This window comes from Phoca vitulina, unplaced genomic scaffold, assembly GCF_004348235.1.
Source record: "Phoca vitulina isolate PV1807 unplaced genomic scaffold, GSC_HSeal_1.0 scaffold34, whole genome shotgun sequence".
NCBI classification, from domain to species: Eukaryota; Metazoa; Chordata; class Mammalia; order Carnivora; family Phocidae; genus Phoca; species Phoca vitulina.
This window is the reverse complement of record NW_022589737.1, coordinates 929,907-956,377: the sequence shown is the minus strand read 5'-3', so window position 1 is coordinate 956,377 and position 26,471 is coordinate 929,907. Positions and strand designations below refer to the sequence as shown.

Below are 26,471 nucleotides of genomic sequence, written 5' to 3'. Positions count from 1 at the left end.
AGAAAGTTGTATTAGACAGCGCTGCTCCAGAATATTGAGGCCATTTTATCTTGCTCATTTAACAGATTCGGAAGTCAAGGTGCAGGGAGGTGAGGCAAGAGGCCCAAGGTTATGCCACTGGAATATAGCTGCGCTGGGTTCGAACCCAGGTCTGTCCCAGTCTGGCTCCAGAATCCCCAGCCTACCCATTAAGAACCAGCAATCAAAGCTACAGGGAGGCCTTCTGAGGGAAGTTAGCAGTAGAAAGGCTCTTCTGTCCTGTCTTCAGCACCCACCCACTCCCCGCCACACCCAGAGAGCAGAGAGACCCCAGTGCTCCACTTGGGATCCGGCTCTGTGGGTGTCTCAAACTAAAAAGGTCATCTGGAGAGGGGGAGGGCTTTACAGGTCACCCAGCCCAACCTCCTTCAATTTATGAATGAAGAAACCAACACACAGAAAAGTGAAGTGGCTTGCCCAACGTCAAACAGCTGGTTTACGACAGAGTTAGAACTATAATCCAGGTTTCTTGACCACCAGTCCTCACTGGCCAAGGGAGAGGACAAAGCATTGCCCAGGGCCACATACGGCCACAGGTGAGAGAAGGAAGAGGTGTCCCTCCTGCCTTCCTGGAGAGTCCTAAGTCAGGTGAGAAGAGGCTGGGATGAGTCCAAGGGTACTGGGCTCTGAGGAAACGCAGGAAGGGAAGAAGGGTGGGGACAGTCAGTCAGGCCTAGAAAGTGCAGTGGTTAAAAGCATGACATTGGGTTGCTACTACCTTTTGGAAAAGTAGTATACAGTGTCTATTACCATTAAAAATACACATAGAATTTGGCCAGGTAGCTCCAATTTGGGAATGTATCCTATAGGGAAAAAGTAGCAGTGCCCAAGGATCTATTGTGGGAAAAAGTGAAAAACAACCGAGATGCCCACCAGTAGGGGACTGCTTGCATAACCTGCGGTACAACCATACCGTACATAAATGAAGTCATTAAAAGAATGCAGTAGATCTACATCTTTTGCCATACAAGATGGCCATGGTGTTCAAAATGGGAAAAGTAAGTAGCAGAGGATGTGTGTGGAGTGGCTCCATTTTTATAAGAACAGAGAAAACTCTAGAGTGAGTTGATCCCTTTGCGTGTGTTTGTGTGAGCGCGGAGGCAGCATGGAAGGGTTGGCCGGCGTGTTCACCCTGGTGCTGACGGGGCAGCAGGACCAGAGGGAGAAGGTGCACCATTTGTAGCATATCTTTGCCTGGTTTCTGGTGGCAATGAGCACCACCACTTTTGTAATTTGTGAAAAGAAACTTAATAAGGAAGAGAAAAATAACTGACGAAAGAAAGAAAAAGAAGTCAGACTCTAAACCCGTCTTACTCGCTGGCTTCATGGCCGTGGCAAGTTCCTTAATCTCGCTCCATCTTTCTTTCTTTCTTTCTTTTCTTTCTTTTTTTTTTTTTTTGATTTTATTTCTTTATTTGACAGAGAGAGACACAGCGAGAGAAGGAACACAAGCAAGGGGAGTGAGGGAGAAGCAGGCTCCCCGCTGAGCAGAGCGCCTGATGCGGGCCTCGATCCCAGGACCCAGGATCACGACCTGAGCCGAAGGCAGATGCTTAACAACTGAGCCACCCAGGCACCCCAGTCTGGCTCCATCTTGGTTTCCTTGCCTGGAGACTGATGATGACAGTGTTATGTCATGAGGTGGTAGGGAGGCTGGCAGGAAACGAATTTAAAGCTACTCAGTCACACGGGCCTTTTTAACAATGTTGAGGGAAAAATCTGCCCCGTACATGCAGGTACTTCCAGGGTCCTCTCTCCAGGGCCGTCCCAGAGCCACAGTCACAGGTCCCACTACCTAGCTCTCCCAGCCCCTGTATTCTGCCATAGAACCATTTTAACGTGTCTCTCTGCCTACCTGGCTGGAAGAGCCTTGCAGGTAGGAATAGTACCTCGCTTATTCATTCATTCATTCATTCATTCATTCATTCATTCAATCATTCATTTGAGTTAATAATAACTTAATAATTAGGGCGCCTGGGTGGTTCAGTCGGTTAAGTGTTGATTTCAGCTCAGGTCATGATCTCAGGGTCGGGAGATTGGACCCCACGTTAGGCTCCCCGCTCAGTGGGAAGTCTTCTTGAGATTCTCCCTCTCCCTCTGCCCCTCCCTCCCCCCTCTCTAAAATAAATAAACAAATCTTCAAAAAAATAATAACGTCATAATTATGTCTTCAGCACATGTACCAGCACTGTGCCTGACATCAAAGATTAACAATGAACAGAACAGAGAAGTCCCTGCTTTCATGGAGCTCACATTCTAATGGGGGAAACAAACAAACTATGTATGCACATATATATGGAAGTCAAGTGGTGATAAGCACTAAGAAGGAAAACGCAGCACCATTAAGGAGCAGAAGTGACTGGGGAGTGGAGGGGGCCTTTTAGGGAGAGAGGACAGGAAAGACCCTCCAGAACTCCCCAAGAAAGCGCCCTCTGAGGCACGTGCCACAGACCCGGTGGGACCAGGAGTTGTTCAACAGATGTTAGTTTAAGAATAGAATAAAAACAGACTTATGGAAGAGCGGTGAATAGTTAAGACACCTTAAACAAATCCCTCCAATTCTGAGGATACATCCCAAGGAACTGAAGTCAGGGGCTCAGAGATGTTTGCACACCCAAGCTCACAGCAGCTTTAGTCACAAGAGCCAAAAGGGGGGAGCAACCGAAGTGTCCATGGACAGATGAGCTGATGAACAAAGCGTGGCCAATACATATAATGAAGTATCATTGAACCTTGAAAAGGAAGGAAATTCTGACACACGGTACAGTGTGGATAAACCTGGAGGCGACGGTGCTAAGGGAACTGATCCAGTCACCACAGGACAAAAACGGTATGACTCGCGTGAGGGACCTAGGGAAGTCAGATTGACAGAGATGGAAGGTAAAATGGCGGCCGCGGGGGGGCTGGGAGGGAAGGGAGATGGGCGGTGATGGTTTCACAGATACAGAGATGCAGGTTTGCAAGATAAAAAGAGTTCTGGGGATGGGCGGTGATGATGGTTGCACACCACGATGACAGTACTTAATGCCACTGAACCCGCACACTTAAAAGTGGTAGAGATGGTCAATTTTACGTGAGATGTATTTTACCCCAATTTTAAAAAATACATGCCATCACTAACGTCTCTCAGTTTCTACCAGAGAAGAAAAAAAGAGCCTAAGAATGTTCAAGAGCAGGAAGAGGAGCTGCTGACAGCCGAGGTGAGGATAAGGGAGCCCGGGGCCCACAGAGAGAGCAGGGAACCCCAAGTCTCTGAAGGCCAGTGGGGAGAACACGGAGGGACAGGAAAGACAGCTTTCCTGTGGAAACCTCTGAGCCGGGGTGATTCCAGAATGCTGGTCCTGCACAAATGAGACAAAATCTAGGGGAAAAAAAAGAAAAGAAAAAAAAAAATTTTTTTTTAACTGGTAGGAGGTAGGAGGCAACTGGTAGCGAGCTGGGCCACCTCTAGTTTGAAGTAAAAGACAGTCACATGCATCCACTGCAGGGAATCTAAAAGGAAAAGGGAATAGGAAGCTGAGAACAAGATGAGGGGATCTGGGCCCTTCACCTGATACAGCGGTGAGCAGCTTGGTGTGTTGGAAAGTTAATTTTAGTCAGGGCCCAGGAGACAGTCCTGTCTTCACGGCCCTTTGACCTTATGTGGCCTTTGACCTTCTTTGGGCCTCAGTTTCTTCATCTATTGAACCGAGTGGCTGGATCAGGGTAAGAGGAATCTTAATTAAGGCTTTAGGGGTCAACAAACCCTTTGAGATTTTATCCAGAATGGTGTTTGTGTGTATATTTTTCCGTGGAGAGATTTATACATTTTTACCAAGATTTCAAGGCTGTCCATGTCCCCAGAGAGGTTAAGAATCAGCGGAGGGGATATTCACAAGGCTCACATTAGGCTGGAAAGTTCTAAGATTCCAAAAAATCTTGAACTAGATTCCAATAAATCTTTGGGCCTCAAATGAATCAGGATGTTTATTCTTGCTTTGCTGGCAGCACAGAGATATTGTAAAAATGAAGTGAAATAATTATACTTTGAAAAGTTAAAATTATTTCTCTCATGCAAGTAAATATGATGACCGTTACGGTTGTTGGTGTTTCACCAAAAGCAAGGGTAGTTCTACCGCAGGCGTAAAGGCGGCATGATAAAGGGACATGATGGGCTACAGGTTGACCTTCTTCTGGGGAGAAATGAAGAGGCCCTCCATTCCCCTGGTGGAGGGGGTCTGGGGCCAGAAAGAAGAGTAGCACAGCCTACCCAGGAGGTGCAGCCTAGGGCAGAACGAATGCGTCTCTTTGTGCCAACAAGCTCTCATTTTGCATCTGGCTTTACTTGGGAGGAAAATCTCAACTGTGTGACCGAGAAAAGTAACGAGACTGAGGATATGTTAAGGAAAAACGGCACAGGCAGAGCTCAGTATCTGGCGACCAGAGAGCAAGACCCAGGCTGGAAACCTACGGAATGACTAAGCCAGCGTCACCAGGGCAGAGGGGACCTCAGCCACAATGGGTGATGCCTATCCTGGTGGAGCCGGGCCCAGAGGCGGGGGGAGAGCTGGTTGTCAGAACCCTGCCCGGTTAGACCGGGCTAGAACCTTGGCGATCATCCATTCCAACCTCCTGATTTCATGCCTGCAGAAACGGATTGAGAGAAGGGGTGAAACTGACCCAAGGAAGTCCAGGACTGGAAGCCGGCCAGTGGCTCCATTCGTTCAATTTACAAAATGTGTTTTGAGTGTGTCAGACCCTTGCCTAGGTTGGAGATCAATAATGAGCAACAAATCCAGCTCCCTGCCCTCAAGGAGTCCAGAGTCTAAAGGGAGAAACAGACACCAGTTGCTTGAGAGGTTAAGTGTCATCTGGCACATACGTAGGGACCACAGAGGAGGGAGGGTCTCCCCACTTCAGGCAGGTCCATCCAGATAATGACGAGGTGGAGGGTCAGCCACTTCCCCCTCAGACTAGTCCTAAAGGTGCTCTAAAGTCCTTGCCAAGCTGACAACCACCACGGCAGGCATGGCAAGGAGACCCTTGCAGCCTCTGGCCCCCATGGGAAGAGAGCCACTCACTCAGGCAGGCCAGCCACAGGCCCTGGTGAGCAGGCCGCTCCAAATAGCACTTCCATTCATTACTTCCTAACTCGCCTCGGGGGGCTGGTCCTGAATATTGTTTCATAAATAACTTAACAGGGCTCCAGCTTGTTTAACTGAGGTTAGGCAGATGTGCACAGCGCAGGCTGATTATGAGGGAATTTGGCTGTGCTGAATGGTTCTGGGATGCTGATTCTCTGCGGAGGGGTGGCTCAGTGGAGAAGGCAACCACGCGGCTGGTGTCCCCACCTGGATCCCCAGATCACAGCGGGATGCTGCAAGAGCATTTGTCTCCAATTGTTCTTAGCCACTAATTTGGCTCCAGGGTATAACACCAATCTGAGAACAAACGGAGTAGGAAAACTGTGCCTTTCCTGAAGGAGGCCCGATCTGGCCAGAAGCAGGGGAGGGCGGGGGAGGTTTCCTGAGTTCAGCGCACAGGCCCCAGGCCTCCGGAGCTGGGCTGGCCACTTCGCTCTCCAGCCCGGAGTCACCCGGCTGCCCTGCCATCTGCCGTGCCTCACCTGCTCATTGCTCCTCTGAGGTGTCTCCAGCAGAGGACAGATTACTCCGATGGCAGGTAGATAAAATGGGATCCCTTGCTAGCAGTAACTACCCAGAACAATCTCTCTCCTGAGCAGCTGACTGTCTCCACCTGGCACCCGCCAGCGAAAGAGCTGACGGGTGGCGGAGGCAGACAGAGGCGGGCAGAGGCAACTGTCCCCGTGCACGGAGGGGACCACGAAGGCCCCGTCGAGGCGGGACTTGCTCAGAGGGCCCTCTGTCGGGCTGCAGAAAGGTAGGCTGGGCCGCCCCTCAGGAGAAGACACAAAAGCAGCTCTGTCTCTGGCAGAGTGAAGAGCTAGCACCCTCCAGGGGTAAAGGGGAAGGCAGAGCTGGTGAGCAAGGCCGCGGCAGATGCTTTCCCAAGACTGATGTGCAAAATCCCCCAGTAAACAAGAGGCCCCCCTCTCATAGTCAAGTTGCCTTCTGGTGGCTTAAAATAACTGAATCAGGGAACTTTGCCTGTGACCCTCTTGAAAGCAAACTAAGAGATAAAATGCTTTTTACCAAGCCTACCGCTCTATTCACAGCCTCCCAGCCGACAGGCCATCGTTTCTGGGACAAAAACGCCTTCCTTACCGGTGCGTGAGTAAGCTAGTCAGTAACATCATAAATCCAACATGGTATAAAAAATACTGGAAAGAAAACCATTTTTAAAAATCTCTGAGCAGTCAAAGTCCACGTCACAAAATCTTCCCACTAAAGTTTATGAACCTTACTCGGAAGGGAACCTCCCAGACTGTCACTTAGAGCTGTTTCAGACTGATTTTACACCTGCTTCTAACAGGACCCATTTTCTGGTATACTCAGGCCTCGGCTGATAGAAGCAATAAAAGAGGAGGTGCACGCAGGTGATGGAGGAGGTCGAGCAGGAAGAACACGAAGGGGCAGCCTCGTGAATCAGCACACCAGGTTTGGTCAAATTCAGGATCATTTACTCAGGAAAATAGGGGAGGACGTCCACTGCTGATGTTTAAAACACCCTTGGAGGATTTTAAGAAGTAAGCCTTTTAGCTATCTGGAAAATCCCAAATGAGTCTCCTTCGAGATGCTTCCAAGCTCCTGTAAGTCGTGTTGAGCTTGAGGAGCTGCCTGTGCTCGTTCCTGGTTGGCTCATTCAGTTGCCCCGTGGGCACTGACTCCTGTGGAGTCAGGGACATCGTAAGATACAACACACGCACACACGCGCACATCACGAGCACCTGTCACACGCTAGGTGCTCAGTAGATGCACATTGTGCCGATGTTCGAAAAGGCACCTGGAAAGGGGAGGGGCAAGCCAGTCACATTGTCCTGTGACCCAATCCCTAGCTCCGCACAGGAGAATCTTTGTGGGGAGGGGCTGTAATAATTCAGGAGTCAAGTAAAGATTTCATCGTACCAAAACTTTAAACGGCTCCACCAAGAAAAACACAAGGACAGCCCAGAATCAGGCCTGAAAAAATGTGGACCAGATTCTCCAGCTCATCTCGGAGACAGAGAGACAGTTGTCGCCCCTCTGTGGGCCTGGCTTGCCCAGTGACAAAATGAACACTTTGGAGTCATCAGCGTCTGAAATGCTTCCAGCCCTGGAGGCCACAGGACCCTGGTTTTAGTTAAGGATGGAGCCACCCTGCCAGCCTGATTTCTTTTCTTTTCACCAAAGCTTTGGAAGCCAGGATTTAGGTCTCTGCCCCAGCGCAGCCCAAGGAGACAGCAAGGGACTCTGCATCCTCTCCTGGCCCCTCGGCTGGCCCTGTCATCATTTTGGGGACAGAAAGTCTTTATGAGACTCATAAGGGATGGTGGGGGAGGGGTTAGGATTCTGGCAATCTGTCCTGAAGAATTCAGGTTAATAATTTATATATGCATTAAAAAAAAGAAAAAAAAACCCTCTGAAACAAATTGCATACAAATTATGTGACATTTGAAGGAAATTTGCCAATGTTGCTCAGTGAAGCGTAATAAATATATGCAGCCCATAATAATAAGTTACTTAAACTCAGGGCACTAAATGATTTATTAATTGTCTTCTTATCCTTTCCAGCTCCAACTAAAACCAAGAGTGTGGCCATATTTCACATACCAGTTCATAATGCCGCCACCACCCAACAGCACGGCTGCCATTAACTGTTTGTTCGGTCCCTTTTTCATTCGGGCCCCCCAACTCTGCAGAGGGGCTTTGCAGCAGGACCCACAGCTGAGGGGACTGCTATTGTCAGCAAATGGATAGATGGACCCTGAACACATCCCATCCCACTGCACTTCTCACATGAATGTCCCGTAAGGCACGTTCATTTTGCCTCGCGCTCCCTGCCTCTGGGTTCCCCTTCCTCTGGGTTCCATGTGTCCCACTGCTGTCAGGGCCACGGCACCCCTGGGTGGACATTAATCCTGGGAGAACAGGCCATTATCTTCTGGGATGCCCCAGCACCAGGCTCACAGCCCCAGAGTCCTCCCCAGCAGCAGATGGTGAGTCAAAGAGAATTCGAATGGAGATGGGAAATGGAACGCAGAGACCTGCCCTTTCTCTAGGACACACTGACTCAGTGAGGAATGTGGGATCTCTGTTGTCGTGCCCACTTATTGGGCCTCCTCCCTAGTGCTCCAGACATGGGCCTCTTCTCCCTGGAAGACTTCATGCTCAGGATGCTGCCCAGAGCTGCCTACAGACCCAACCCTATCTTGGGATTCATACCCTGTGTCTGGTAGGAGGGAACACCAGCAAACTAGAAGTCTGTGGCCAGAAATATCTCCTGTGGATGGATGGAGAAATAGGGCAAGGTAGGGCCCCAGGAATTGAGTGACTGAGTTGAGAAGTGAAATGATTCTCCAGGAATCCTTGCTTCCCCCAACATGCTTCTCTGTAGTCTCCCCATCTCATAATGATGCCATCTTCTGCCAGTTACCCATAACTGGGGGATCCCCTTGCATTCGGCCTCTGCCTTCTCTCCCACTCCTATGCACAATCAGGGGGATTTCACTCTTTTAAAAAAAACATCTCTCAGGGCGCCTGGGTGGCTCAGTCAGGTAAGTGTCTAACTCTTGATTTCGGCTCAGGTCATGATCTTTGGGTCATGGGATCAAGCCCTGCGTCAGGCTCTGAGCTGAGTGTGGAGCCTGCTTGGGATTCTCTCCCTCCCTCTCCATTTGCCTCTCCCTCTGCTCACATGTATGTGTGTGCTCTCTCTCTCTCTCTCTCTCTCAAAAAAAAAAACACAAAACATTTCTCAAATCTATCCCTTTCCATCTCCACTATCACTGCATAATTCAGAGCCTAGGGCTGCAAATCAGCAGCTCTTCCCGGATGTTTTGTGGGATTTGCACAGTGCTCCTGGTTTTCCTTTGTTTTGTTTTTAAAAAGGTAATATGTGGGGCGCATGGGTGGCTCAGTCAGTTATGTGCCTGTCTCTTAATTTCAGCTCAGGTCACGATCTCGGGGTTGTGGAATCGAGCCCCGCATCTGGCTCCACGCTCAGGGCCGAGTCTGCTTGAGATTCTCTCCCTCTCCCTCTGCCCCTCCCCCCACTCCCGTGTGAAGTGTTCTCTCTCTTTAAAATAAATAAACAAAATCTTTTCTAAAAAGGTAATATGTAACATGGTTCAAAAATTTAAAAAATTATATGAAATGTCTCCCTCCCATTCCTGTCCCCCACTTATCCAAGCAAACATAAATACAGATTCTTGTTATCCCCCTTTCATGCACATTTTTCTGCACCTTGGTGGATTTTTTTCGTTTTACGCTTAATATAATTTTGGAGATCTTTCCATATCAGTACAAAGACAGAGCCTTCATTCCTCTTTTTATTTTTATTTATTTTATTTCATTTTTTTCAGAGAAAGACGTGTATCATATGATCTCACTGATATGAGGAGTTCTAACTATTTCATTTTTTTTTAAGCAAGCTCTACTTCCAACGTGGGGCTTGAACTCCCGACCCCAAGATCAAGAGTCATATGCTCTACCAACTGAGCCAGCCAGGCACCCCTCTCCTTCCTCTTTTTAAATGTGTAGTATTCCATTGTCAGAATATTCCATAATTTAACTAATTTAACTAACCCCAACTGATGGACATTTGGGTTCTTCCCAATCTTTTGCTATTACAAATAATGTTGCAAGAATAAACTTTTGTGGATATTATTTCACATATGTACAAGTATATCTTTAGGATCAATTCCCCAATATGAAATTGCTGGGGCAAAAGGCATATGATTGATAATTTTGATAGATATTGCCAAATTGCCCTCTAAACGGGTTGTTTTGATTTACACTATAAGACAGCTGTTTCCCTAGAACTTTGTCAATACAGTGTGATAACAAACTTTTTGGATGGTTGCCCATTTAAAAGATGAATGAAAAATGTTACCTCAGGATAGTTTTAATTTCTCATGTAAGATTGAACATCCTTTCATATGTTAAGAGCCATTTGTATTTTCTTTTCTGTGAATAATCTGTTCAAATTCTTTGCCCATTTTTTCTTTTCTTTTCTTTTTTTTTTTTTAAAGATTTTATTTATTTATTCATTAGAGACAGAGAGAGAGAGGCAGAGGGAGAAGCAGGCTCCCAAGGAGCAGGGAGCCCGATGCGGGACTCGATCCCAGGACCCTGAGACCATGACCTGAGCCGAAGGCAGACACTTAACCATCTGAGCCACCCAGGTGCCCGTTGCCCATTTTTTCTATTGGGTTGTATTTTGTTGTTGATTTTTAGGAACTCTTTGTATATTAGGGAGACTAGTCCTGTGATGTGCGTTGCAATTTTTTCCCCCCAGTTTGTCATTTGTCTCTTGACTTTGTTTAAAATATTTTGCCTGTGCTTTTTAAAATCTTCTAATTTAAATTCCAACAGGCCTGGAGCATTCACAATCCCATTGGCCACAGCCTCCATCAGTCCCCACAGTTTTACAAATGACTTAGTTTACTATTTTTAATTGCCTACACGTTGGTGTGATGTATGACCCAGAGGAAAGTTAGTCTGAAAACAGAGCTGATAACCGGAGGATGGCAGAGAAAGAATCTGAGTGCTTGTTGATGTCACTGAGCCACTGAATTTTTCCAACTCTAGAGCACTCCTGGTTCTGGGCTTCATAATATGTAAGAAAAAGAATTTCTTACTGTTTAAGCCACTTTGGGTTGGATTAGCTGCTACTGGCAGCCAAAGGCATTCTAACTGAAACATATCTTGAATGCGCTTGTGAAAGTCTGGTCCCTTCCAACCCATTCCCACTGGTGCTGAGGCCAAGTTCTAGAATATAAATCTGACAACACCACTCCCCCATTTCAATACATTTCATAGCTCCCCATCACCTGCAAAATATAATCCAAGAGCCTTAGCACTCAGTCTGTCCCTGCCCACCCCTCCCTCCTTGCTCTTGCTGTCTCACACTTCCATGTTGTGGTGCACCCTGTCCCCGGCTCCCTGAGGGCCCTTTTCCTCCTTCTCCTGTCTAGTTCTCAGGATGGTCTGTCCCACCATCACCTCCTCCAAGCAAATTCCAGACCAAGTCCCCATCCCCACCCCATCACTGCCATGCACCATCTGGTACTTTCCTCTATGGTTGCATTCACCTCATTGTCTATACATCTTTTTTACATGCCTGAGCCCCCACCCTGCTCACTTCTTTAGAGTTCCTTGAAGGCAGGAGCAATATCTTGCTCATTTCTGCAGCCCCAATACCTAGCTTGGGACCCAGTGTGAGGTGGGTGTGCAACCAGCATTTGCAAACCTGAATGGAGCTCCCCCCACTCATCTCATGTGTTCCCACAGATGCCCCCTCAGATGTCTCTCAGCCCAAGTCCTCAGAACCAATGCCTTTCTACCCACGTCCATCTTTATAGAGAAGTTAGAAGAAATGTCCCATCCAAATGAGCCTGCTCTAAGAAGGGAAGCAGATGACCTATTAAATCGTCAGATCCAACAGTGCCATTCGCCTGAGCATGGGCTCCATACCAGTGTCCCCAGTGCTGTTGCAAGTTGCCTACTGCAACAGAAAGCCAGGGCTGGGAGCTGGGTTCCCAGCCACTTAACCAGCTGTGGGAACTCAGAGAAATGACTTAAGCCCTCTGTGCCTCAGCCTTCTTACTTGGGTAAAAGGGATGAGCAGGCTGTTGGGAAGAGGGTAATTGTCAGTAAATGACAGTCATGTTATTTCCTCCCTCAGAGCTGAATCAGCCCCAGATAAATGAGGCAAAGTCCACGCAGAGCACACCCCAAACACTTCCGCAGGGCAGGCCGCCTTTCTGGCTCAGGCACCAATATGGTGGCCAAGCAGCAGAAATCTACTGATGGGAACAACAGGGAAAGGAGGGAGTTGGCATCCCCTGGGCGCTTCCTGCGTGCCGCCTATGCTACCCGGGCATACCTGTCACCAGGCACCTGCGTCCCCTGTCACCGTGTGCGTGCGCCCCAGCGGCCCCGCACGAGCGTGTTTTCAGTCCTCTTCTGGAGAGGAGCAAAGTGAGGCTTACAGAGGTTAAACAACTCGCCCAGTGGGGCCATGTCATGAACCCAGTTAAGGGGGTAAGTCAGGGTCTCAGCTCAGCTCTGTCTGGCTCTCACCCCTGAGTTCTTTGTACCGCCTCATGTTACACCCAGACCGCATGGAATGAAGCTGGCCCGACACATCCAGGGCTTGTGTGCCTGCTGATAAAACTGGAGGAGGTGACCAGGGAAGGGAGAGGAAAGAGGGAGGTCCAGGGGTGAGGGGAAGGGGGGAAATGGGAGAGGGAAGAAAGAAGCTCCTAGAAAAGATTTCTCTCATATCCCCAGCATGCCTCTGTGTATGTGTATATGAGTGTGTGTATGAGTGTGTGTGTGGTTTGACAGCGTGAGCTTGCGTAGATGCCGTGCATGTGTGTGACTGTGTTCCGTGTGCGTATGGCTCTGTGTGTGCAGGTGTCGATGACTGGGTGCGTGTGACATGTGTATGGCTCTGCGTGCGTGCGTGCATGCACGTACGTGGGTACCCATGAGTGTGTGCTGAGGAGGGGAGGAGGACAGCTGGCACACACAGGCCTCCCACCTACCTCCATACGCACTCACGCCTAAACATGCCCCATGTGGACTCTGCGTGCAGTCAGCAGTGGGAGACTTCACCTATTAACTGTCGCAGGCAGTTCCAACCAGCCATGTGACATCAGCGTTCCTGGTGCTGTTATTAGCCCATGACTGACCTGGCAAGGCTGCGCAAGGGACAGCAGAGGGAGAAGGGAGGGAGGAGGTGCCTTCGCCAATTCAGTCAGGCTTCCCTGGACAGACCTTCCCAAACCCGGACACATCCCGGCCCCTCTAGTCAAAGAGAGAACTTAGCTTATGTGCTTCTCAGTTTTCGGAGACGCTCAGAGCACAGGGGAGACACACACACCTTCCCAGACCAGCAGTCAATGGCATCAGCCTGAGCTTCTGGCTGGGGAAGGAGTGGGGAGGGAGCCTGCAGGAGAGGAAGCCGCCTTGGCTCCCAGCCAACCCTCTCAGGCCCCCTCAGCACCCATCCGGATTCACCCCCCACCAGGACTGCTCTGGGCACACATCCGGATTCACCCCCCGCCAGGACTGCTCTGGGCACCCATTCGGATTCACCCTCCGCCAGCACTGCTCTGAGTTTCTCTCCCTCCTCCCTCTCGTTCCCTCTGGTGCTGTCTATGGTTAAGAGGAACAGGGCCCACCGTGGGGTCACAGCAGCCTGTCAGGAACAGGCAGAATCGAAACCACAGCTCGGCTCCCAGTCCCTTCCTAATCCCGCTGGCTACCTGCCACTCCAAAGTCCTCTGAGCTCTGCCGGATGACAGCCACCGTAAAGGATTTTCTCCCGAAGCAGGACAAAAGAAGACTCTTAGGGAGTCAAAAAAAGAATCTTATGGGGCCTGGACCAATACAAATCCTTACCTTTTCCCTGGACTCCAGGGAAAAGAAAAAGAGAAAGAGAGAAAACCGTATCCTTATACTTACTTAACATAAAAACATCTCAGCAGCTGGGGAAGCCCTCATTCTCTGCATTCCCTAAAACTTGTGAGCCCCCAGCATCCCCGAACATAGCTAACTGATTCAAGTTAGCAGCACAGACTGACTGGAAAGCCCCTTCTTTAACCATTCCCTTGGTTCTTTGCAAAACAAGATGCAGAAACCAAACAACTGAGCATGGTATGTGACTGCCTAGGCCTGGGGATAAAGAGGAAGAAACACACACACACACACACACACACTGTATATTATAATAATTATCTGACCTTCCTGTGGTCCTCTGATGCCTTCAAAGATCCTTTCACCTCCACCCTCTGGTTTTCGTGAATTACAAGGCACTGGAAAACAGAAGTTTACATCCTGCTTTTCTAGCTGAAAGACCTTGGGCAAGTTGTGTCCATTTTACAGCTGAGACAAGTAAGGCCCAGGGTCTGCCCGAGTCACCAAACCGTATCACACACAGTGCTGTGTCCACCAAGGGCCTAACCCATAGTCCACAGCTCTCTGCGCTGCCCCCTAGCTTTTCTTTTACTCATTCTAGCCTTGATTAGAAAACGAATTACTCCTGCGCTCACTCCCAAGCCCTGTCCTCCTGGTGGGAGAAAAACAGTTCCCTAGTAGCAAGCTGATATTTGGACAATCTGAGAGCCTCCCAACTGCTCCGGAAGACACGGCCTTCCCCTTCCAGGACTTAGCAACGCTGCCAAAACAAGAGGAGAAAGCTTCCAACAAAAGTTTGTTTTCATGGAGATTTTATTTCCTTCGCTGAGGCTCTCCCACCACAGATTTCTCTTTGTTGGAACTTGCATTCAGAAGTCACCAGATACACAGCCCCTGACCCTTTGAGCCCTCCGGGGATCTCACGCCTTTATCTTCCCTCCCAGGCCGGCAGGCTGCCCGTTCCCTCGCTCAAAAGGCCCTTTGAGCCACTCCGGAGAGAGAGGGGCTCTTGGAGTGGACAGAGGCTTCACCGGGATGAGCCCTCCACATCAAAGGGTGAGGGACATGGGGCCCTGCATGCACGTGTCTCTGAGTATTGGCAAGGGGATGAGGACGCCTAACCACATCCCTGAGTCCCTCAGGCGGAGGTTGCGTTCCACGATGGTGAGGCTGTTAACTGGGGCTCAGACAGCAGGATGCGGATCTCCCAGGCCGTCCCAGGGCTTGGCTCAGCTCACACAGACATAGGGCCAGTCCAGGAACAGCTCGGTAGGGGATAACATTTGTCTTAGATGGACAAGCCTTTCCTTTTTGCCCTTTTCAGGATCAGCTGCCCTCCCAGGTCCACAATTTAGAGATTTTACTCTGGCTGTCTCTCTTAGCCAGGAAGAAAGGAGCTCACGACATTAATCTGTGCTTCATGGGCTACTCTCCCCGGTGTGTGCATTAGAGAGAGAGAGAGCGAGCGGGAGGGAGAGCAAAAGAGAATCCAAAGAGTGGATGCTTAGCTCTGAGGGATAAATTGCTAATGGCAGAATTACAGGTTCAAGAGGCAGGCAGGGATTTGGAAGTGGCGGCGAGGCGAAGCTCGCGGGACATTAGGGTCAGGACAGAACTCGGGTTTGATTCTCAGCCCTACAACTTGCTAACTTTGTGATCTTGGGCAACATAATCTCTTTGGGTCTCGTTTCCATCCTCTGTTCAAATGGGGATGACACCATGTCAAGGACGGTATGAGGAACAGACAACAGACCCAAAAAGCTGGTGTCTGGTACCCAGGAGGAGCTTGGCTCCCCCTTTGTGGGGCCTGAGGTTGAGTTGGCACCATTGGCATTTCTCTTTGGGTTTCCACACAAATGGTTTGGGTTTTCCATCTCACCCTTGCCCTAGTCTGTATGCAGCTAGATGGTAGGATTTTTAATGTTCATGTTTTTAAGGGTCTGTGTGAACTTTTGTCATGAGGAGACAATAAAGACAACTGACTAAGCATTTTTCAAAACTACCATCTCATTTGTTTCTCACATGGTCTTATTCCCATTTAATAAATGAAGGAATCTCGAGTCAGGGATATGAAGTGACTTTTCCAAAGTCACCCAGCCCGTGAGCAAGAAAGGTAAGATGAGGCCAAGCCTTGTCATGTCTAGCCCAGGCACGTCCAAAGAAATGTCACCTTGAAGAGGGCAGAAAGGGGTGACAGGTGTGACGGAACTCAGGGCTTATATACAAAGGGAGGCCACGAAGCCCGATAACTTTTTGAAGATGGGGGATTCTGAATAAACCATCAGAGCCTGGATTTGAAAGCCCAGAAACTAGAAGGCAGGGTGGCAGAGAAAAGAGGACAATCTTACAGGATTTCTGGGGCAGCTCAGGAGTTCAGGGAAAGCTGTCCTATTCCACGTTTTGACACGAAGACCTGCAGAAGGCAGCCCTGGGCCAGGCCAGGCTGAGACCAGACGGAATATGTAGTAGAAACAGCATCTGTAGAAGTCTACGTTCCAAGTCAAAGTGAGTGCTGACGCCAGACCCTTAATGACCCACCTGCCCACAAAGTGTGTGCCCAAGTTGTCCATACACAGTAATGAACAAGGGATGGGGGAGGAACCAGAGAAGGGCATTGGTCCCGTCCTAACTATAGAACCAACCAAGGGGCCCTTCCGCTTGAGAGCTGGCTCCGTGGATCATTCTTCCTCTCCATGCGCACCTTCCATTAGCCCAGGAATATAGAGGGTTGGGCTGTGACCTTCCTTCTCTCTCCCCTCTCTCGCCACCCTATTCAGTGGGGTGCCCTGATGACGCTAAGCTCTGACAGGCCCTTTACAAGCACGCTCCTCTCCTCCTGACCAGCATCAACCTGCCAGGGCCAAGTCAAGTGCAATCACACCTGCCCTAGAAGGCTGACTCCTGGATTCCATTCAGAGGATTCCAGAATCTCAAATTCATAATTACCAGCTCCAGAAAGAACGCTACCCCTCTGCCTCCTCGGGCACACACAAGACGGACGACGTGTTTCTGGACTGATCTCCTGCTTAACCAGCTGCAAAGGAACTCCTGCGAAGGGAAGATGAGGAATTCCTCCTGAGTCCAGGGAAGCCACTAGTCTATACTGTGAAGCAATTGCAGACAGTCTCCTTTTGCTTTCAAATGTACTTAATCAACATGAAAAGGATTGCGAGGGCTGGAGCTCCTACAGGTAGAACTAACGGAGAAGAATAATGTTCATAAATCATTTAGCATGCAGTCCAAACAGAGGTGTTATTTATTTTTTTCTTAAAGGAAAAGGCAATGCCAAAGAAATAGAGCCATGCAGGAAACCAAATACACTGGGACTTGTCCCCCAGTGTAGTGTCCCCAGGTGGAGCAAGGCAGCCCTTTCATGTCATTTTCAACCACAATCTGACCCTCAGTAACTGATTTTCCAGTGTGGGTCCCTCCCCCATCCCAAAAGCTCAGACCAACGAAGGGGTCAGCACTGTGGACAGACAGCTGAAGAAACAGCTGCACCCCCATCTACCACTGCAGCCCCAGCCCAGAGACGGACTGTCTCTCCTCCGCAGCTGACTCCACCCTGTGGCAGCTGGGCCTGAGCTGGGAGCTCCAGGAGGAGGGGAAGTCAGGCCCACGAGACCCAGGCTATATTTTTTTCAGGCCTCAGCTCAGATGTCGCCTCCTCAGAGGGCCCTCCCCTCGCCTAGCCACCCTGCAGAATGATGCCCATATCCTGGCTACTCTCTACCACCTTCACCTGCTTTATTTTCCCTTCAGAGCAATTATTACTACTTTGCATTATATTAGATAGATGTTTATTATGTGTGTCCTCTACCAGGATGTAAGCTGCGCGAGGACAGCAAATGTTTTGCTGTTTAGTTGGCAGTCGAATCTCCAGCACCTAGAAAAGTACCTGACACAAAGTAGGTACTCAATGAATATTTGTTGAATGCATAGATGTTGAATGCATAGATACAAAGTAGGTACTCAATGAATATTTGTTGAATGTATGGATGACACAAAGTAGGTACTCAATGAATATTTGTTGAATGCATAGATGGATGGATGGATGGATGGATGGATGGACAGGTAAGTAAGTAAGTGAATAAAACAGTTCCTTCCCCCTCACCCAAGAAACATTCCAGGTAGAGAAACCCTTGTCTACTCCAAAGTAGGAAGACGGCAGTCAGGAACTAGGGATCTGTTGCTGATTTCTGAATCTGCCATTTTGAGCCAGAGTCAACTATTCCTGCTCATCAGCCTTACCTTCCCCACCTGTAGAATGGGTATCACTCCAATGCCAGAAAGATAGTGAGGGAGGAATCAGAGAGAACTAACGTTTATTGATTTCTCTTACAAGTGCCTTGTACCGTGCGAGGCAACTGATGTTGATGTTGATGAACATTGCCTCATTTAATCCTCACATTTAATCCTGTGAGATTGATAATATTACCTCCATTTTAGAGATAAGAAAACAGAGTCTCAGAAACACAAAGTAATTCACCTAAACTTGCACACTTAGGAAAGCAATAGAAAGGAGATTTCAACCTGGGCCTGCAGATCCCAAAGCCACCTCCGTGAAGCATGGTGGCATGACATTGCAGAGGTTATCCTTTTACACGTGTGTTAGGGGCATCGTCCTGGAGGAAAATCCATGAACTCTGCACTTTTCCAGAAGTAGGAGAGAGGAGAGAAGTTAGGGTGACATCTCGTCCCAGGTGCCCTGACACTTTTCCAGACTTCCACACGGAAGATCCCATATCCCAGGAGACCCCTCAGTTTCAGGTGACCCGGAACAGTTGGTCACCTTCAGTGGGAGGCAGCCACAGCTAGAGACCCTGAACACTGTGGCCGGTGAGCATGGGATTTCCTCAAAGCACCTCGTCCACATGTTCCACTAGCAGTAATGCAAGGCCCCGCTGTGTCTGCGCCACATGGCTCTACGCCCCCAACACAGCGCCTGCACCTGATTCACTGCACACAGGCTGGAGCCCACATTGGCACGAAGGGAGAGGCAGGGACCCGTGAGGTGTCATGGCCCTCCTTTGGCCCTGAACACGCTTTGGCCTCAGAACAAGAACAGCATGGGCTCCTTCCCTAAAGGACTGCAACCACCAGGACGAGATGACCTCCTGAAAGCAAGGAGGGCAGATTCCTGGGATTCCAGTCAGGGAGGCTAGACAGGAAGAGCAGAATGCAGGACTGCCAATAAGTGGCCAAGAAGAAACATTGGGCCCATGGGAGGGACCCTCCCGGATTCCCAGATCAAAGGCACAGATTCGGATAGAAAGGCCACCTCCATGGGTTCTCTTTCTGTACAAGAAGCCATCTCTCTATTCTCCAGCCAGGCTATGGCAGAGCGTCTCCCACTTGTCTTCATTCTCCTACCTCCAGAGGGAAGACCCATCCAGGGTCCATCTTCCCAGCCCCCACCTCCACCACCTTGCTTCATGTCCAGTGAGGGCCAACCTCCATCCTGAACCACCTCAACTTTGGGGATGAGCTGATCGATTCTTCTCCTGGGGCCAGGGCTAGAATATGAGCAATCACAGCCTAGAACATCAGAGGAGACCAAGTGGAGATGAGGGCGGGGGTAAAGTGTAAGGTATGGGGGTTGCATAGGACACACTCCCTCCCACCTTCAAGATTTCTACTTGCAGGGCCTTCGTAGAGGGGCCCTTTGTTCACTGGTTCATTCATAACCCAGGTGGCTCTGCCTTGCATCTTGCAGCCCAGAGCTATGGACCATAGGCCCCTTGTTCTCCTCTTCCATCCTCCAGCCCCGCCCCACTTACTCCTGTGCTGTGGGCATGCTGCTTCATAAATGTCTTCAAACTTTTCTTCTGGGTGTTTTCAGTGTCCTGGCTCTGTGCCTAATGTCCTTCCTCTCTTCCTCAACATGCTGTATCTGTAACCTCCCCCTCCTTTTCTCCTGCCCTAAAAGTGGAGCCCCCTCCTCCTTCCCTAGGATGTTCCCACCTGGGCTCCCACCCTCCACCCCACGGTGCCCATCAATTGGGAGTGTGTATTCATGTATCTTCAGTCTCTCCCTCTGCTCAGGCTGCCCTCCTTGACCTGTAAGCACACAAACTCTCCCCAGACCGACCCTTAGGCACAATAGTGCAGTGGAAAACACTCCCCAGAAGGCAAAACTCCACCCATGACACTTTACTGGCCCTGTGTCCTCCAGAGACTCAGTGTCTTCATCTGTAAAGTGGTGTAATAGCCCCTGCCTGACTCCCTTAAATATGGTGAAGAGGAGCAAGATAATGGACTTGAAGTATTTCTTAAATTGTAATATGAAAGGAAGAATTATTTAACCTTTAAATTATTGTCTTAACCCTCAGGAGTGCTATCCCTCTCATCTCGCTCTTTCCTTTCACTGCCAAACGTTTGAAAAAGCAGCGCATGCTCACAACTGTCACTTCCTCTTCTCTCCCGACGCCCTGCGACCTGGTTGCTGACCCACAACCCCAGTGACACTGCGCTTGAGGCAGCCTAGGGCCCCTGGCCCCGCCTGCAATGGCCATTTCTCAGGCACAGCCCTCCTCAACTCAGTGTGACCCTTGTCCCTTCTCCCTCCCTCAAACCAACTCATCTTCTTCTCTTTACTGTTTCCGTTAATGATACCCCTTCTCTTCCAAATCTGTACAGTTGCCGAGCTATAGAAATCTCGGAATTCTTGGTGATTTCTCCCTCACCACCACTCCAACCCTGCCTCCTCCAACTTTGACTTCAGCCCCTTGGCTAAGCCAGGCCCAGCACATCCCCACATGGGCAGTTTCAGTCCTACTGGTCCAACTCCCACCTAATCTCCCACGTTCACTTCCTCCTTACCCGTTACCAACACGTGTCTTAATTCCTTCACTACTTGTCATTCCCAGTTATAGTAGTCTCCCAACTTACTCCTCTCTGCCCTGATCTATGCTACACTTTAGTGTCAGCAAGACCCTCCTATAAGGCAAAGTCTTCTCTTTTTATTCCTTATATCAAAACCTGCAGGGACGCCTGGGTGGCTCAGTCAGTTAAGCGTCTGACTCGATTTCGGCTCAGATCATGGTGTCGGGGTCATGAGATCGGGCCCCATGTCAGGCTCTGTGCTCAGCACCAAGTGTGCTTGTCCCTCTTCCTCCCCCCTCTGCCCTTCCCCCCTCCCCACTTATACGCGCACACACACTCTCTCAAATAAATTAAGTAAATAAAATCTTAAAAAAAAACCAAACTGCAATGGCCCCTTGCAGCCTATAGAATAAAGTGCAAATCCCTAAGCCTGACACAGAAAGCCTTCACACCAGGGCTCTAACCTCTTTCCAGCCTTAACTTATAATCTACTTTGGTGCTGACCCTACAGTTTAATAAATTAGAGTATTTCTTGTTCCCTTACTACGCTCCATACTTACCTACCTCAGGGCCTTTGCACACCCCATCTATCTATTGAAATGCCTCTCTTCCACAACTGCCCATTAGAACCCTACTCCTCCTTCAAGCCCAGCTCAAAAGCCATCTGTCCATGAAGTATTTCCTGGCAACCCCAAGAAGAAATATATTTCCTAATTCAATTTCACAGTATATCATTTGATACTTATCATCTTCTATTAGACCCGTTCATTCCTGAATGCCATTTAGCATACTTATAAATCTATAGTAGTTATGCAATAAATATTTGTTGAATTAAAAAAAAAATGAATGACTCAAGTCTCTCCAGTGGTTTCCAATCCAAGGGCCTCATGTAGGATTTGCTTGATGATTGCTGGCCCCCAGATCATCTCCCGCCCCATCCAACAGTCCTGTGGCAAAGCCAGGTTGATGGTCAGCCACGCCCCATACACACGTGCTCGTACCACTTCCTCACCTCCCATGCACTCCTCACCCCTCTTCTTGCCTGCACCCTCGGGTGCCAACGGCTCTCACACCAACAGAGTCAGTGAATACTTTCTAGTCCTTCTCTTGCTGGATTTGCCATTGTTGTTGCACCTGAATCTGTGGTCTCACTCTCCATCACAAAGCCTTCTACTCCTCTGGTTTGGTGATGCCACCCTTTCCAGATTCATCTAACTCCCCTTCCTCTCTGTAGCTCGTCTGTGGTTTTTCTATCATCACCTCTTAAATGTTGTGTTCCTCTGGATCCCGTCTTTGCCCACTCTTCTTCCTCTGCATCCTCTCCCTGGGTGATCTCATTCACTTTCATGGCTTTGACCACCATCCATGGGCTAATCTCCATCTCCAGCCATGTCCTCTAGTGTATATATTCAGTGTCTTGACAGACATCTCCAGCAAAGGGTCCCATACATATTCGAACTCAGTGGGTTGGAAGGGAGGAAGGGAGGAAGGGAAGGGGGAAGGAAGGGAGGAAAGAAGGGAGGAAGGGAGGAAACAAAGAAGGAAGGAAGGGAGGGAGGGAGGAGGAAAATAATAAACCCACCCCCCAGAAGACCTATTCTTCTCTTGGTTTTCCTGGCATAGTTGCTGGAACCCCCATCCACCTAGTACATAAGGTAAAAACCTAGAAGTCTCCATGGAAAGTACCCTTTGGAAGTACCCTTTCAGAGTTCTCAACTCTGGCCCCTCCCCTCCATCCACAGCACCACCGCCTCCATCCAGCATTCCTCACTGCTTGCCTAGAGCACTGCAATAGGTCTCCCACCGGTCTTATCCACATTAATCCAGCCTTCTCAGTCCTGCCAACATGATCTTTCTAAAACACAAATCTCTCCAAGACACTCGCCAGCCTAAAATCCCTTAATACTAACAATAGCTACAATTTATTGAGCATTCTCTTTGTTCCAAGACTGCTCTTGGCACTTTATGCTGATCAACTCACTCAGTTCTCACAACGAGGGAAGTACTATTTTGTACTTGTACACCCTTTTTACAGGTTAAGAAATTGAGGCACTGAGAGATTAAGTCATTCACCCAAATTCACATAGGCAGAGGCAAGTGGCAGAGCAGGGCGTCTGGCTCCAGAGCCTGCCCACTTCTTGGCTGCTATTTCCTACGGCCTCTTCGAAGGCTCCCCGTTGGCTCTATGAAAACTCTTAAGCTCCTCAGATGACACAGAAGGCTCTCCATGACCTGGTCATTCTTGCTCCTCCACTCACCTCCTGCTACTCCATGGACCATGCCTTCTGCTCCAGAATCCTGAACTGCTTACTTTGCAAATACACATCATGCTGGTTCATGCATGCATGCCTTTGTGCAAGCTGATCCCTTGCTTAACACTCTCCTCCCCAACATTTGGCCACATTTTGGACTATTTTCTACTCAAGCCAGCTTAGATTCACAAAAGTCAGTTTCTTCCAACCACCCGGATAGCCATCAACCTGATCTGTGTCCCTATACGGTGCCCCCACAGCCCCCTGCTCCTGAGTTTCCTTCTCAGTTCCCCCTCTAGACTGTAGACTCCTCAAGGGTGGGAACTCGGTCTAATTTGGCTCTGCATCTGCAGAGCCCAGCACAGTGCCTGGAACACAGCAGTTGCCCCATAAATATTTGCTGAGCTGAAGTGAACTCTACCTTCCCCAGAGCACTCCATCATCCCACCCCAACCAAGGCCCTGGCCCCATCATTCTGGAGCAGCTCAGTGCACAGCCATCTCTTTCTTCCCAGAATCCCCTCAGTGCATAGAATCTGTGCCACTCATTTAGTAATTAATTAATCCTGTCCCTTCTTGTGACCTCCCCTGCATTGCGATCTTCATTATTATTTAAATCTGTATTGTTACTTTTCTTTTCCGAACCACTTCCCCAGTTAGAGGATAAACTCTTTGAGCCTGGACGTTAGGGGCTAGGTTTCACTTGTATTCTGATATTCCTAAATGCCTTGTACATCTTAAGTGCCTGATAAACGTATGTTCATTTAATGTAGTGCAATCTATGGGAGCTGAGGTTGGGTTGCAGCACACATGTTCTGGGTAGGGTAAGCAATGGGAGAAAAGGGAAGAGATCCTGATGTTAAAGTAGGGGTTGTTTTGAGAGGTAAAATATTTAGGACTCAAGGGAGCATCACCCAGTCTCTGTTCAAAAGGCCCCCCTCCCCCCACCACAAACCAGAGACTCACCTGCTGGCTTTGAAATGAATTTGTACTTGGATGTAATAAAATATAGAATAAAATATTGGATTCAGAAACAAAGGAGTCACAAAGTATGCATAAAAACCAAAAATATCACTCCCTGCCCTCCATCAAGGAGCCTCCAGCCTCGCTTGCTGGACACCAAAGCCCATTTTGCATTAATTGTCCCTCAGTGGATCTAAGAACCATTGGAGCTCCTGCAGGGTGGGCAGTGGAAGAGACACAGGCCACCTAGAGCTTGGGGTTCAGGCATGCCTTTCACAAGGGCTCTCCCAGTCCTCTTGGGAAGGAACCCCGTGCTTTCATTAACATTGGAAAGTATCCAGCTCTACCAGCCCTATTATGTATCAGGCAGAATGGATACAAAAATAAGTGCCAAGAACCCAGACCTCCAAAAGTATCCAGGATTAGAACATGCATTGAGGGGGCGCCTGTGTGGCTCAGTTGGTTGAGCGCTGGATTCTTGGTTTCAGCTCAGGTCATGATCTCAGGGTCGTGGGATCGAGCCCCATGTTGGGCTCTGCCCTCAGCATGAAGTTGGCTTGTCCCTCTCCCTCTGCTCCTCTTCCATTCCCACGTTCTTTCTCTCAAAAAAACAAAAACACAAACAAACAAACAAAAACAACATGCATTGAGGATCTTCTACTTCACTCCTTCCTTCTAGGAGTAACATGTAATGTTCAAGCATAGACTCTGTGCTAGGCACTGTTTATTACTGAGTCCAGGGAATATGGTAGCACATGGGACAAGCTCTGACCTTCCAAGAATTAACAGCCATTGTGTGCAAGGTACCAGGAGCACTCAAAGAGAGATCAGACACAGTCCCCATCCTAGTTTGTGGCCTAGTTTTGCAGACAGGTTCTTTAGGTACAAGGCGTGGACTGTTTGTGTGGTTGCCATTATTCTACAATAGCCAATCACACCAGAGAGCCTAGACTGAGCACAGGTGGACCTCTGAGCTCAAAGCAGGAAGAGGCGCTAGAAAGGAGATAGCTTCAGCCACGCCTGGAGGAGTCTGGAAGAGTATCACAAATGGAGAAAAGTTGTTGGGGGAGTGCAGAAAAGACCCCGAGGAGGTTTACTGGAAGGCAAGCCTCACGGTGTTGCATAGGGCTCCCTCTGGCCAGAAATGGGGTTAATTCACAATATAAATAGGGGCAATCTGACAGGATGAGTCCCTTAAAGCATATACACTTGGAGGAGAGGTCTAGAACCAGGGCTGTCAACTGTCCGGGGAACTTTCACTGATTACACTGGGAAATTCCCAGGCAAACTGGGATGAGTTTGTCACCCTATGACTGGACCACAGGCTGGCGACTTTTTACTTAGCAAGCACGGCCCTCATAAATCCATTAACCCCTTGCTGCTCACAGGGTGGCCCACAGACCAGCAGCGTCAATATCACCCGGGGAGCCTGTTAAAAATGCAGACTCTCAGTCCCACTCAGATCTACTGATTTAGAATCTGCATTTTAACAAGATGCCCAGGAGACTCGTTTATACATTAATATTTGAAAAACATGGCTTTAGTGGCCCTTTCTTTGGAGATGTAACCACCAGCCACACTGGCTGCATCCTAGGGACCAAAACCAGCCCCGGCCCCCATGATGGTTCAGCCCACCCACCAACATGCTATGAACTAAACTTCCTCTTCTGGGAAAGGAGTGGCTTTTTCTTCTTCCCCTGTCCATCTGAGCACCAGAATTCTTTCCCGCTCCAGCATCTCTACGATTCAAACCACTGAAAATGAGATTTACTCTCCAGGGTCTGACCTCTCTCTGTGCCAACCTTCAACTCATGGATCTCCAGTAAAAGGCAGTTCCAGGAGCCCCAAGCAAAGGGCAGCATGGAACTTTTTTTTTTCTTTCCTGAACCTATGACCCACCCTCTGGGCAGAGGATCCCCAGTGGTTTGTCCTTCTCCCTGCTCGGATGGTGAAGACGATGCATGGGTTTGGGGAACTGAAGCTTTGGGAAAAGGGGCTGACACAAGATTACCCTGGAGATGACACAGAAATTCTGGAGTCCTGAGTTTTATTTCTTGCTTCAGGAAATATGTGCACACATGGACACACAACACACCCCAGTCAGCCTCACAGTAAGTTAAATCGAACAGTTTGCTGACCCAAGCCATGCAAGACTCCAGGCATTTTGCTAGTTAGCTAATGAAAGACCACCCCACCCAAAGCTCTGCCAGGTTTGTGTGTGCTCAAAAAAAAAAAAAAAAAAAACCCTCAAAGGAGGGCATTTGGGTTTGTGGCTTGAACCTTAGGCCCCTCTCAGTGGTTGTGAGGGGAAGGATCTCCTCAGCTGGGGGAGAGAGAAGACCAAGGCCTCGCCGTCCTATCCCCACAGAACATTTTACAAGCTCTGTCCTTCTGGCCTCTGCTGTCTCTTGGTTTCACTAAAGGGCCACGGAAGCAGGGGCTGGCCTCATGCCACCTGTGTTGGTAGCACTCTGGCTAGATACTGGCTGATGGCCTGACAGACAAGATAAATATTTACAGGCCAGACTCGAGGTCTGAGCCCTGGACCCTCTACCTTCAACTTAGAGCTGGGGATTTTCTGGGCAGTGTGTCCAGAAGGCCTAGAGTCATGGTTACCAGATACCAGAGGCTTGCAGATAAGACTTGAAATGAAGAGCTCAGGAGGAAAAACTTACCACCCTCAAATTCCATTACGAAGGCCATATATTTAGGGATTGCAAATATTTTACCTCATAATGAAAGGTTTTTGAAAACTTTAAAAACACCTGGCAGCTGGGGGTGGGGGTGAGAGAGCAGTGAGTGGATTTGCCCATCTCTAAAAAAACAAAACAAAACAAAACAAAGGCATTTGTTTCTATAGTATCATCAAA

The 26,471-nt window shown here is 49.0% G+C and overlaps 1 protein-coding gene across 5 annotated transcripts in view; it reads right to left on the bottom strand.

Annotated features, from left to right (window-relative positions):
• Positions 1-26,471, bottom strand: part of PKNOX2 (PBX/knotted 1 homeobox 2) — a 278,261-nt gene that overhangs the window by 193,389 nt on the left and 58,401 nt on the right. Inside the window, exon 2 of one of the 5 annotated variants that reach the window (XM_032426348.1) lies at positions 13,889-13,960. The exons of the other annotated variants lie outside the window; for them this stretch is intronic. The gene's annotated coding sequence lies outside the window, so the exon portion shown is untranslated. The remainder of the gene's footprint in view (positions 1-13,888; positions 13,961-26,471) is intronic. 5 annotated transcript variants of the gene reach the window in all.